The sequence below is a fragment of the Nanorana parkeri genome, unplaced genomic scaffold, assembly GCF_000935625.1.
Source record: "Nanorana parkeri isolate BGI_ZX_2015 unplaced genomic scaffold, ASM93562v1 scaffold47, whole genome shotgun sequence".
Taxonomy (NCBI): Eukaryota; Metazoa; Chordata; class Amphibia; order Anura; family Dicroglossidae; genus Nanorana; species Nanorana parkeri.
In genome coordinates this window covers 1005370-1014949 of record NW_017306315.1, presented here as the reverse complement: position 1 = coordinate 1014949, position 9580 = coordinate 1005370, and positions in this window count along the sequence as shown.

Sequence of the window (9580 nt, the reverse complement as noted above, 5' to 3'; positions counted from 1 at the left end):
GTGTGTATATATATCTATCTATAAATATATAGATATATATATATATAGATATATGTGTGTGTGTGTGTGTGTGTTTGCATATTGTTGTACTGCTTTATATAGGGGTCTATTCACTAAGCTGCCGAAGGATCTAGCTGTAGCGTCGGCTGATCCTTTGGCTAGCTTCGGCCCCAGGACTGAAGGGCTGCTGTGGGCGGTTTAGTAGAACCGAAGGGCTGCTGTACGTGCTATCCACTATAGCCCGTACAGCTCCCAAAGTTGGCTGAGCGGCTCAGTCGAGCCGAAGGCATATGCCTCAGCTCGACTGAGCTGTGGTGAAAGAGCTGCGGTCATCTCACGGCTGGCCTTGTCCACTTTCAGAGAGATCAGCGTCCCCTGGTTACCAGCTAACCAGGGATGCTGTCATTACACACTGAGAGTGGCCTCTCCGTGTTCTCAGTGTGTAATGACAGATGGGATTCCTGGTTACCTGGTAACCAGGAACACCATCTGTCATTACTCTCCCGGATGCTCTGGGAGTGTAATACGGCCCGGGAGAGAAACACTTTCTCCCAGAAAGGTTCACTCTGCTGGATCGAGCAGAGTAAACCTTTCCCTGCTCTGTTTTTTTTTTCTTCTTCTTCTGACATTGGAGCCGTTGGCTGCCGTCAGAATTTAAAAAAAAGATCACCATAGGAATGCAGAGCTAGATTCCGTACAATCCTGAAGTGAATAGCTGAACACTTCACTTCACTTCGGGTCGCTTGTTCACTCTGCTGCCTACGGCAGCTTAGTGAATAGACCCCATAATTTCTTACTTCTACTTACATTTTTGAATTCAGCATATTTTTTTGATGAGGAGATATTTTATTTATACTAAAGAAAGAACTCATTTTATTTTTGTTTATTTATTTATACCATTAATTGATTTAATTATTTCTGTTATTTATTTTGAAGTTTTCAGCTACATTCTGCACGGTCAATATATGCCACTTCAAAAGGCATCAAAGCTTCGAAAGACAGCACACAGCCATCCCAGGTGGCAGTATTAAAGACATTTAAAAGATATTGGTCTAAAGGATTCATACAAATTTTGGGAATAAGCAAAGCTATCACCCAGGAGACGGGAGGCAGCACAGGACACTTTGCCAAATGTTTAACTGGCCATGTCTATCAAGATAATAATTTTAAAAGATGAGTTAAGGGTTGTTTGAAGAACTTTAGTTGGCCTAACACTTCAATGAGTATCCATGGCAGAATATCTGCTAACAACCAGTCAAAGACTGCATTTGTGAGACATTTACCAAACCTCACATATGCTAAATTATTACTAAATAACAATTATGATCTCAAGCCTGTAGTAGTAATTGTACTATTTAATACTGTTAATCAGGTATAAGGGATGAAAGAGCTAGGTAGATTTAAGGGGAACATCACAACTAATTGCCTATGTATGATCTATTGCTCCTCACTATTGCATTTAAGGGCTAAGCCTAGTGTTTGGAGGAACAACAACTCCAAACCTAAGTATTGATACGGACTAGTAGTCCAGCCATTGCTTACCCTACCTATTGTTATATTTAACAACATCCTGTGGCCAACAGAGCTACATTCATACTTTTCTGCCCCACTATGCCAACTGTTTTATGTCACCACCTACACCCAGTGAACTGACTCAAACACAGGGTAGGATGTTCTAGGTTTATATACAAATTTGTACTGCTACCACTGACAATGAACAACAATTATGAACCAATGAACCATCAGATGGATAGCAACAATAATGTTTGGATCAGCACCACTGCCACTGTGAGTGGCCCTGCTGCCCTAAGCTATCATACATCTGGCATTTCAGATTGTGGGTGGAACGAGTTTCAAATATCTCCCTTTTGTGTCATCCAGGAGCCCAGTGTCAGTCCTGGAGCCTACATATAAACACACACTATTGCATTCAGGTGATGCCTGTGACTGGTGCCTCTGACAGAGCCTGGCTGCTACAGCCTAAAAAAAAGCTGTGAAAGGCCTCAGAGAAATACCTGCTGCTTGCTAGGCCATAACTATTGGGAATGCCTGTTGCTGCTACTCAGATCTCGCTGTTACCTGCATTAAGTGTGGCTTTTTCAGCTGACAGACCCTGAGCCCCGCCCTCCTACTCTGCTCAGCCCAATCTTATTCTCCCTTTGCCACTGCCAGTCCACCTGAGAAGAAAGGAAGACTTCTTTACTATAATTTCCTTTGCTTGCAACTTTGAAGCTCCTCTTGCAGCAAGGCCAAAATTGAATAGTTAAATGATTCTGTTGACTCCTCATGGGCAGTTTAGAGGGGTATTGTAGGATTAGCAGAGGAGGAGGAAGAAGTTGCAGCAGCAAGGTTGTCTGAACCCTGGATGTTCTTTATCTCAGAGGAGAATGCAGGTTTCATGAGCAAGTCAACTACCTACTCTGTGTGCCCAAGCTGGTTTGATCAGCCACTCCTGGCAATACAATTCAGATGAGACTGGACTCTGCTCTGTGCAGCTCTACCACTACTTTGGTATGAAGGGATTGCTTGTGGAGCCCATACTACTTCCACATTGCATCTACCTTTAGGCCTATCTGTCAATTTTTTTAAAGTATATCCTCTTGGTGTGTGCTGTATTTTCACTTTGCATTTTTTTTCTTCTCAAATAATGCAGAGGTGAATAAAAAGCAGCTCACAACTGGATAGTCAGTAACTGCTTCAATCACAAAGTACAATTGAAAAAAAAGTAAGTTAAGTGTCCAAAAGCTAGCTATCAAACTTGCCACTGGCATAGATAGTAGACCTAAAAAGGATTTTTGGGTTCTGTAAAGATCTGTGCTCTTGGGGGAAATGGGAACAAACAAAATTTACCACACCGCTGCATCTCACAGAACTCAAGCAACATTTAAATTATCTTTTTGCACAAATCTCTTCCTATGCAGTCAGTGTCAGGAGGGCAACTGCACTGGTGTGAACCCTCCAGCTACACAGCAAGGGATACCCCAAAAAGATAACATATTCTTACGCCAAAAGGGTAGGCCAACAGCCAGTTCAAGTAAGAGCACAGCGCTATAGAGCAGGTAAGATCAAGGAGCTGGATGTGCAGAGTAAGAGCCACATGGAAGAACACTGGAAAAATAAGGTCCAGGAAACTTGATTAGGGTCACTCTGGGACTGATAAGCCTTTGTAGTAGGATCAGAACTCACTGAAGTAAGATGGCCCCACATAAGAGCAGGGGACATGGGATCCCCCAGGGAGTTGTGTCCAAGAGCCAGCCAAGTCGCAACACTTGGGTTCACCCTGCTCAAACACCATGGACTATGCATTGGAGGTCACCAGATGTCAAGGTTGGTTATGAAATTGATGGTTGGGATCAACCCAGAGGTCAAAGCTGACAGTAGACACATGTACCCAGAAACAAGAGGTCGGGATGGGCAGCAGACACAGATAACCAGAAACAAGCCAGAAGTCAGGAAGAGCAGCAGCCGACATGGATAACCAGGAATGAGTAAGAAGCCAGGACAGGTGCAGATGCAGATAACCATGAACAAGCCAGAAGTGGGTACACAGGAAACAATGGAGCATTGTTTGAGCAATAAGCTGCGAGCTGCACTGAGTTTAAATAAGGCGAGCAATAGTAAGAAACTACTTAGATTGGCCACAAGCTGTGGCCAATCTAAGGGGGGGGAGGGTGGAGGCTGCCAGACCAGTGCAAGAGCAAGGCAGGAACAGAGCATGTTAGGAAAACTACAAGTAACAGTAACAGTTTTGCTGCTGATCTGTGTCATACATTTGCAGAACTAAAAGCAACAGATCAGCTGCAACGTTATTCCATGACAGTACAGAAAGTCAGTCAGTTTCAACACACTGACACTGCTCTCAACCCCTCCCCCCACCCCTTTTAATATCTTCCACACCTAATTGTCTGCTGCAAGGTTCTAACCAGAATTAAAGGCTGCACAGGGCATTATGGGTCAGTACCACAGTTAGCAGACCATGAATTTGCCTGAAATTTTCAAGTTGCAATTGAATTTGAGTACTGGAATTTTGTGGCGAATTCAAGTTTGACTCAAATCCGAATCTCATCTTTAAGTAAAACCATAACTGCATAAATGGTGCAGGATAAATTAGGAAAATAGCAGGATTCTAGAGCCAGCAGAGAACTATAGGATAAAATGTAATTAATAGGGATTCAAGTTTCCCTATTTAGCTATGTATTTATATAGCTATGTCAGAAGTGTGTGTCTCTTCTCTGTAAAGCTAGACGGCTATGTAGCCTTTTTAACATCTTGAGATCAGAACGTTATTGAATATTGAGGGCAACAAATAAAAAACTGTTGCAGCTAGAGGCTGGAGGGACTAGAGTCTTAGATGTAATACAGATATAAGAAGGGTTTGCCATAGGGATATTATCTTATTCATTCATATCACAATCTTATAGCTAATGTTTAAAACTTCCTCAGTTCACAGCTAGCTGTGATCATTGTATAGTTGAGGCTTAGCATTTCTTACAATTTATTAAGAACACAATATATGCAATCAAATAATTTTGTTGGAAAAAATAGATATTTAAAACTCTTTTTCCAAAACCCATCTTTATTCTTAAAGCCTTTTTTCTTATTTTTCTTATTCTTTAGATTGAACTTAGATACTTATTAATAAATACTTAATTGTGTGATTTACCCATTTGTTAAAGGCAATGCAAGAGACTCTTCGCAAATGGGTTCAGTTGCCTACCTTTTAATTAACAACATGACAAAAGTACATGCCCATCTGTTAACACATGACCATAATTACTACAAAATGTCCATAGAAAAAGTCTCCAATCAGATTATCTTTATTCAAAAACAAAGACAGATCAGATTTCTAACGCCAGATTTTTGTAGCAGTTAGTGCTTGGGAAGATTGCATACACATAGAGGAAACACATGAGTACATTCATTTTGAATCATTCTTCGTCTAAGTTACAAGATATCTTATTACCTTTGTATCTTCTGTTAAGTTTTGCATTCTGTTTGCATTTCAGTTGCTTAGCAAGCATTAAACTATCACATTTAATCGTTAGCCTGTGCATGCAGCAGGTATTAAATATATGCATCATTTTTCAGTTTACAATGTCAGTTAAAATCATAAACTTTTAATATTAACATTGTTACAGCTGCAGATTAAAGGGCATTTATGTACAAGACCTTTATCTCTTATTTATGCAACAAAGGTTTTACATACTTTTGTACCAGAAGGTTAATTAATGATTGAAAACAATCATTTTAGAGAAAACGAAATCTGTTGCAACTGAAAAAAAACTTTGCATAAAATACTGTTGAATTGTTGTGCTACTGGCCAATATGTATGAAGTTAAGGGGTTGAGTGAGACAACTAAGAGTGAACTTTCCTTTTAGATCTATTGTGGCTGCTACTTCCACCGGTCTATTCTGGCTAGCTTTTTTTTTTTTAAATCAGCTGTCGCAGCCAAAACTACCTTAAAAATACTCTTTTTTCCCAAGTAGGAATTAATCAGATTAGGGCGCAGCTGCTGTACTTAAGCCAAGCTTAAGGAAATGTAAAGGTTACAAAAATCAAGTACACATTCAAAATATGTGATGCCAGAATACGTGTCGCTGTAGGTGAAAATTGTATTGTTCTGTAATGCGATAGGCAGATTGAAGGCATCTCCAAGCATGTAGTTCAAAGATTTGGGTTTTTTCCATGTCACCCTCAAAGGTCACATGAAAAGGAAAACCCTTTCCCAACTGTACTGTGTTTTTATATTTTTTTCTGCATTGGTACATGATCAGTGCCCAGCTCCCCATGCCCTTTTTTGACAATCCATTGCAAAGTAACCTTGAAAATGGCCATAATTTGATTATCAAGAATTATCCTCATAGACCTTACTGGGGTTCGGTTTTTCAGGCTTCACACAGGATTCAAGGAACCCAGTCACATTTGCTTAACCCTACTGCTAACTTATTCTGTAAAATCTAGGATATCATTTAGCCTGCAATATGCGTTTTTTGTCTTTTCTGCAGAGCAATATGAATGTTCACAATATTACAACTGTCATTTTTAACCTCTTAAGGATTTTAAATGTAATAAATATGTCCTAGTAATTTTTAACAAGCAGTAATTGACACTTGCACATAGTCTGCAAATGTCATTCAATGTATGGAGCGCATGCCTGTGCTGGAGCACAGGACCCCATAATCAACCTTCCATTTTCTCTCATCCCCCTGATAAAGAGGATTCGCTTCCCTGAAATACATTCTGCTCAGTGCCTTGGACTTGAACTTGAACTAGGTAACAGATCTTACCATGAAAAATGGGGTGAGTGGCAGCAGAAGGTTGATTACACACACAGGTGTATGTTCTACACACTTAACCCAGGGCTTCACTCCTCATGGATCATCTTCCTGCTTACCCACACTTGGGCTTGAGGTTTTCAGATACTGATCTTACCTCGTTTGTGATGCAGCTCAAGATTTCTATTTGTGACTGGATTGATTTTATCTTTCTTTTATAAAACAAAGAAACATGCTACCCTATGCCGGTGCACTTTTTCTGTTTGGTATTTTTTTCACTGTCCATGAATACTTCCCTCAGTACACAAGCAGCCTGGCTGGAATCGTTAGCACTTCTTTAGTTTTCTTTTACTTATGTGGCTACATTTTAACATTATTTGGCTGTTTATTATCAGTCTCTCAGAGTTGGCTGTTTATTATCAGTCTCTGATCTGTTTGCACTCTGTCCAGCTGCAGCATTATCGTTTAGTATATACATTGTTTCTCAAAAAACATGTATGCATTACTTGTTTTCTTAAATAATGACAAAGTTATTGGCAAATTAACAGGTCCATAGCGTAAATGTAAAAACTTCTCTGGTCCGAAAGGGGGTGTACAGGTAAAAATTGAAATGGGTAATTAGCAGAGACAAAAATAGGCCTTATAGCTTTAACCAGCCTAGACATCTGAATCTACCATTTTTGAGGCTCCAAGAGTATGACAATTCAGACTATGTTCTTTCACATACATAGCATTTATGACTTATGCGTTGTCACTAATTACAGCAGGGAATGTCAGCTTGAAGTGCTCTTTCAATTGTGTGTCTTTATTATTGGACTACTAGAACTATTGGTATAATAGGCTTTTTTAGACATGTCAGGATTGGTGATGGATTGTACTTATAAGGAATCAATGGATGGCTCCAAAGTTGCAACAGTCAATCAGGCAACAATATTTTTTAAACATCGTCTCCATCCATGGATGCAGAAGGTCTACATCATTTCAGGTCTAACAGGATTCTTTGTTTCCTTTTTCTTTTTTTTACCAGTTCACCAACTAGCAACAAGCAACACACCTTGTTTGAACATCTTTTAGCTAATGTTGACAGAGTTTTCTAGCAGAGATCACTCTTTTGCAGTTATTTTATGCTTGCATTTGTAAATGTCTTACTGAATGTCCAGGACCAGTAGGATATCTTGACAGATGTTGTGCGCTATCTGAAAGACCACCATCCAAGGTTGTGCATTCCTTATGTCCCACTCACAGCCATTTTGCTGCAGCCATTGTCAAAATTCTCTAAGAGTCAACATGTACTTAAGGGATCTTAAATCTCTATTCAAAGGGCTGGTATATTAGCATTGTCCTAAAGTGAAGAGTGCGTAACAGTGATTTAAGAGAGCATATTAAACTGTTATGGGTCAGTTGGTAGAATAACACCACTGAGTGCTATGCTACAAAGATGGATTGTTTCTTTAGTTGAGCTGTATTGGAATTATAATACATGTAAATATACTGTGAGGCTTTAAAATGCCTGTATATAAGTGTTTGATTTAAAGCGATATTTAATCACTTTAATGTATGTTGCTTAACTATAAAATGTGAAAAATCTTATTCCAGTATTTGTAGAAGACTAAACACATTAAACAGATTTTAAAGAGAAAGTTAGTAATTCTACTACTTCATCTGACAGTACTAATACTACTATTACTACATGTGCTACTAATTACTACTACTGCTATGTGAGAATCCTTACCATAGGAACTTACTTGCAATCTAAATATTGTAGGATAAATACAAAAGAAAACATGAATCATCACAAAAATCAAAATGTAGGCATTATTTTTACATATGAATGGCAACTTGATAAACCACTTGATATCACATAAATACCAGCTTGGCAAAAAGTATAAGCTTCAAAATAAATCATAAAATAAACCTGATTTGGATGGGTAAAAGGCTTGATAGGTTATATGGATAACAACGGGTATTGTTTTAGACTGGAGTTAAAATGATATTAAAGTCAAACGGTTTTTAAGCTATTTCAAATGCTGATCATATCAATTACAATTAATGCTGCTCCTTGATGTTTAAAAGTTTTAGTTTCCTGCAGAATCAGATGGTCCCCTGAGAACTGGTCCTGATATCCTGTTTAAGGGTGGCTCATTTTCCTTGAAGGGTCCTAAGTGTCCTTGTGTGTGCTAGTAAGTTGTGTGTATCCACAAACACACAAAGGGAAAACACTCCCCTGCTCCCTAATCCTCCCCTCCTCCTTCACCAAGCAAGCATGTATGTATGCATGTATGTCTAGGATAACCCATGTTTATGAGGGCATGCCTGTGACTAGACATGTGCGATTTGTTTTGTTCAAATTCAAAATTCTCACAAATGTTCCAAAATTCGGACTTTCGGACACATCTGAATTTCCGAAACCCAATGCATCTGAATGCGTCCGTTCAAAGACTAAAATGAATGGGACATATGACTTTTATGACCAATCAGCTGTGGTATTCGCAACGAATATTCGTAAACTCATCCAAAACGAACAAAAATTTGGATTTCGTCCGAATCCGAAACCCGAACCGAATAGAATTTAGGATCCGAATCCCGAATCAAGAAATAACGAAATATCCGAACCAAATTTTTCTGCAGCTTACATGTCTAGTGACAACATATGGTGGAGTGGGCACAGTCATGTAAACTGCAGCTGTCTATTCACAGTAAGTATAAAGTCGCAATGACCATCATACCATACTAGTCAAAGTCAAAGGGGGTGATTTACTAACCTAAACACACACACACACACACCAGGTGTGTGTGATTTTCACACAGCAAAACGTATTTATCAACCAAAAAGTCTCTAAAAGCATATTTCCACTAATGCCATATATGGAAAAATCATGCACATGATGCATATATAATGCTGCTTCACAGTTTAGACAAAAATGGTTAGCTCATGCATTTACATTCCTTGCATTCATCAACGCAAGCAACACAACATAGAGCTAATTTACCCAACATCACCTTGGAATTCATTCAGGGCTTTGCACAACACACCTGCTGGGTGTGTACACATTACAAAGGTGTTTAGATTCCACCCATAGATCATGCTGGGAGGGAACACACTGCAGAGGTGTATACACGTTCGTGGTGTGTTTATAAGGTTAGTAAATCAACCCCAAACTCTCCAATTCTGACCTGGTGATCCCTGTCATTTGGAAGTGATCACTTGACAAAGCAGTGGTGCAAAAACACAGCTTTTCTTTAAATCTACCACCCTCTGCCTCTTAATGTCAAAGGGCAAAGAAAGAAGAACCCACACTGTCCA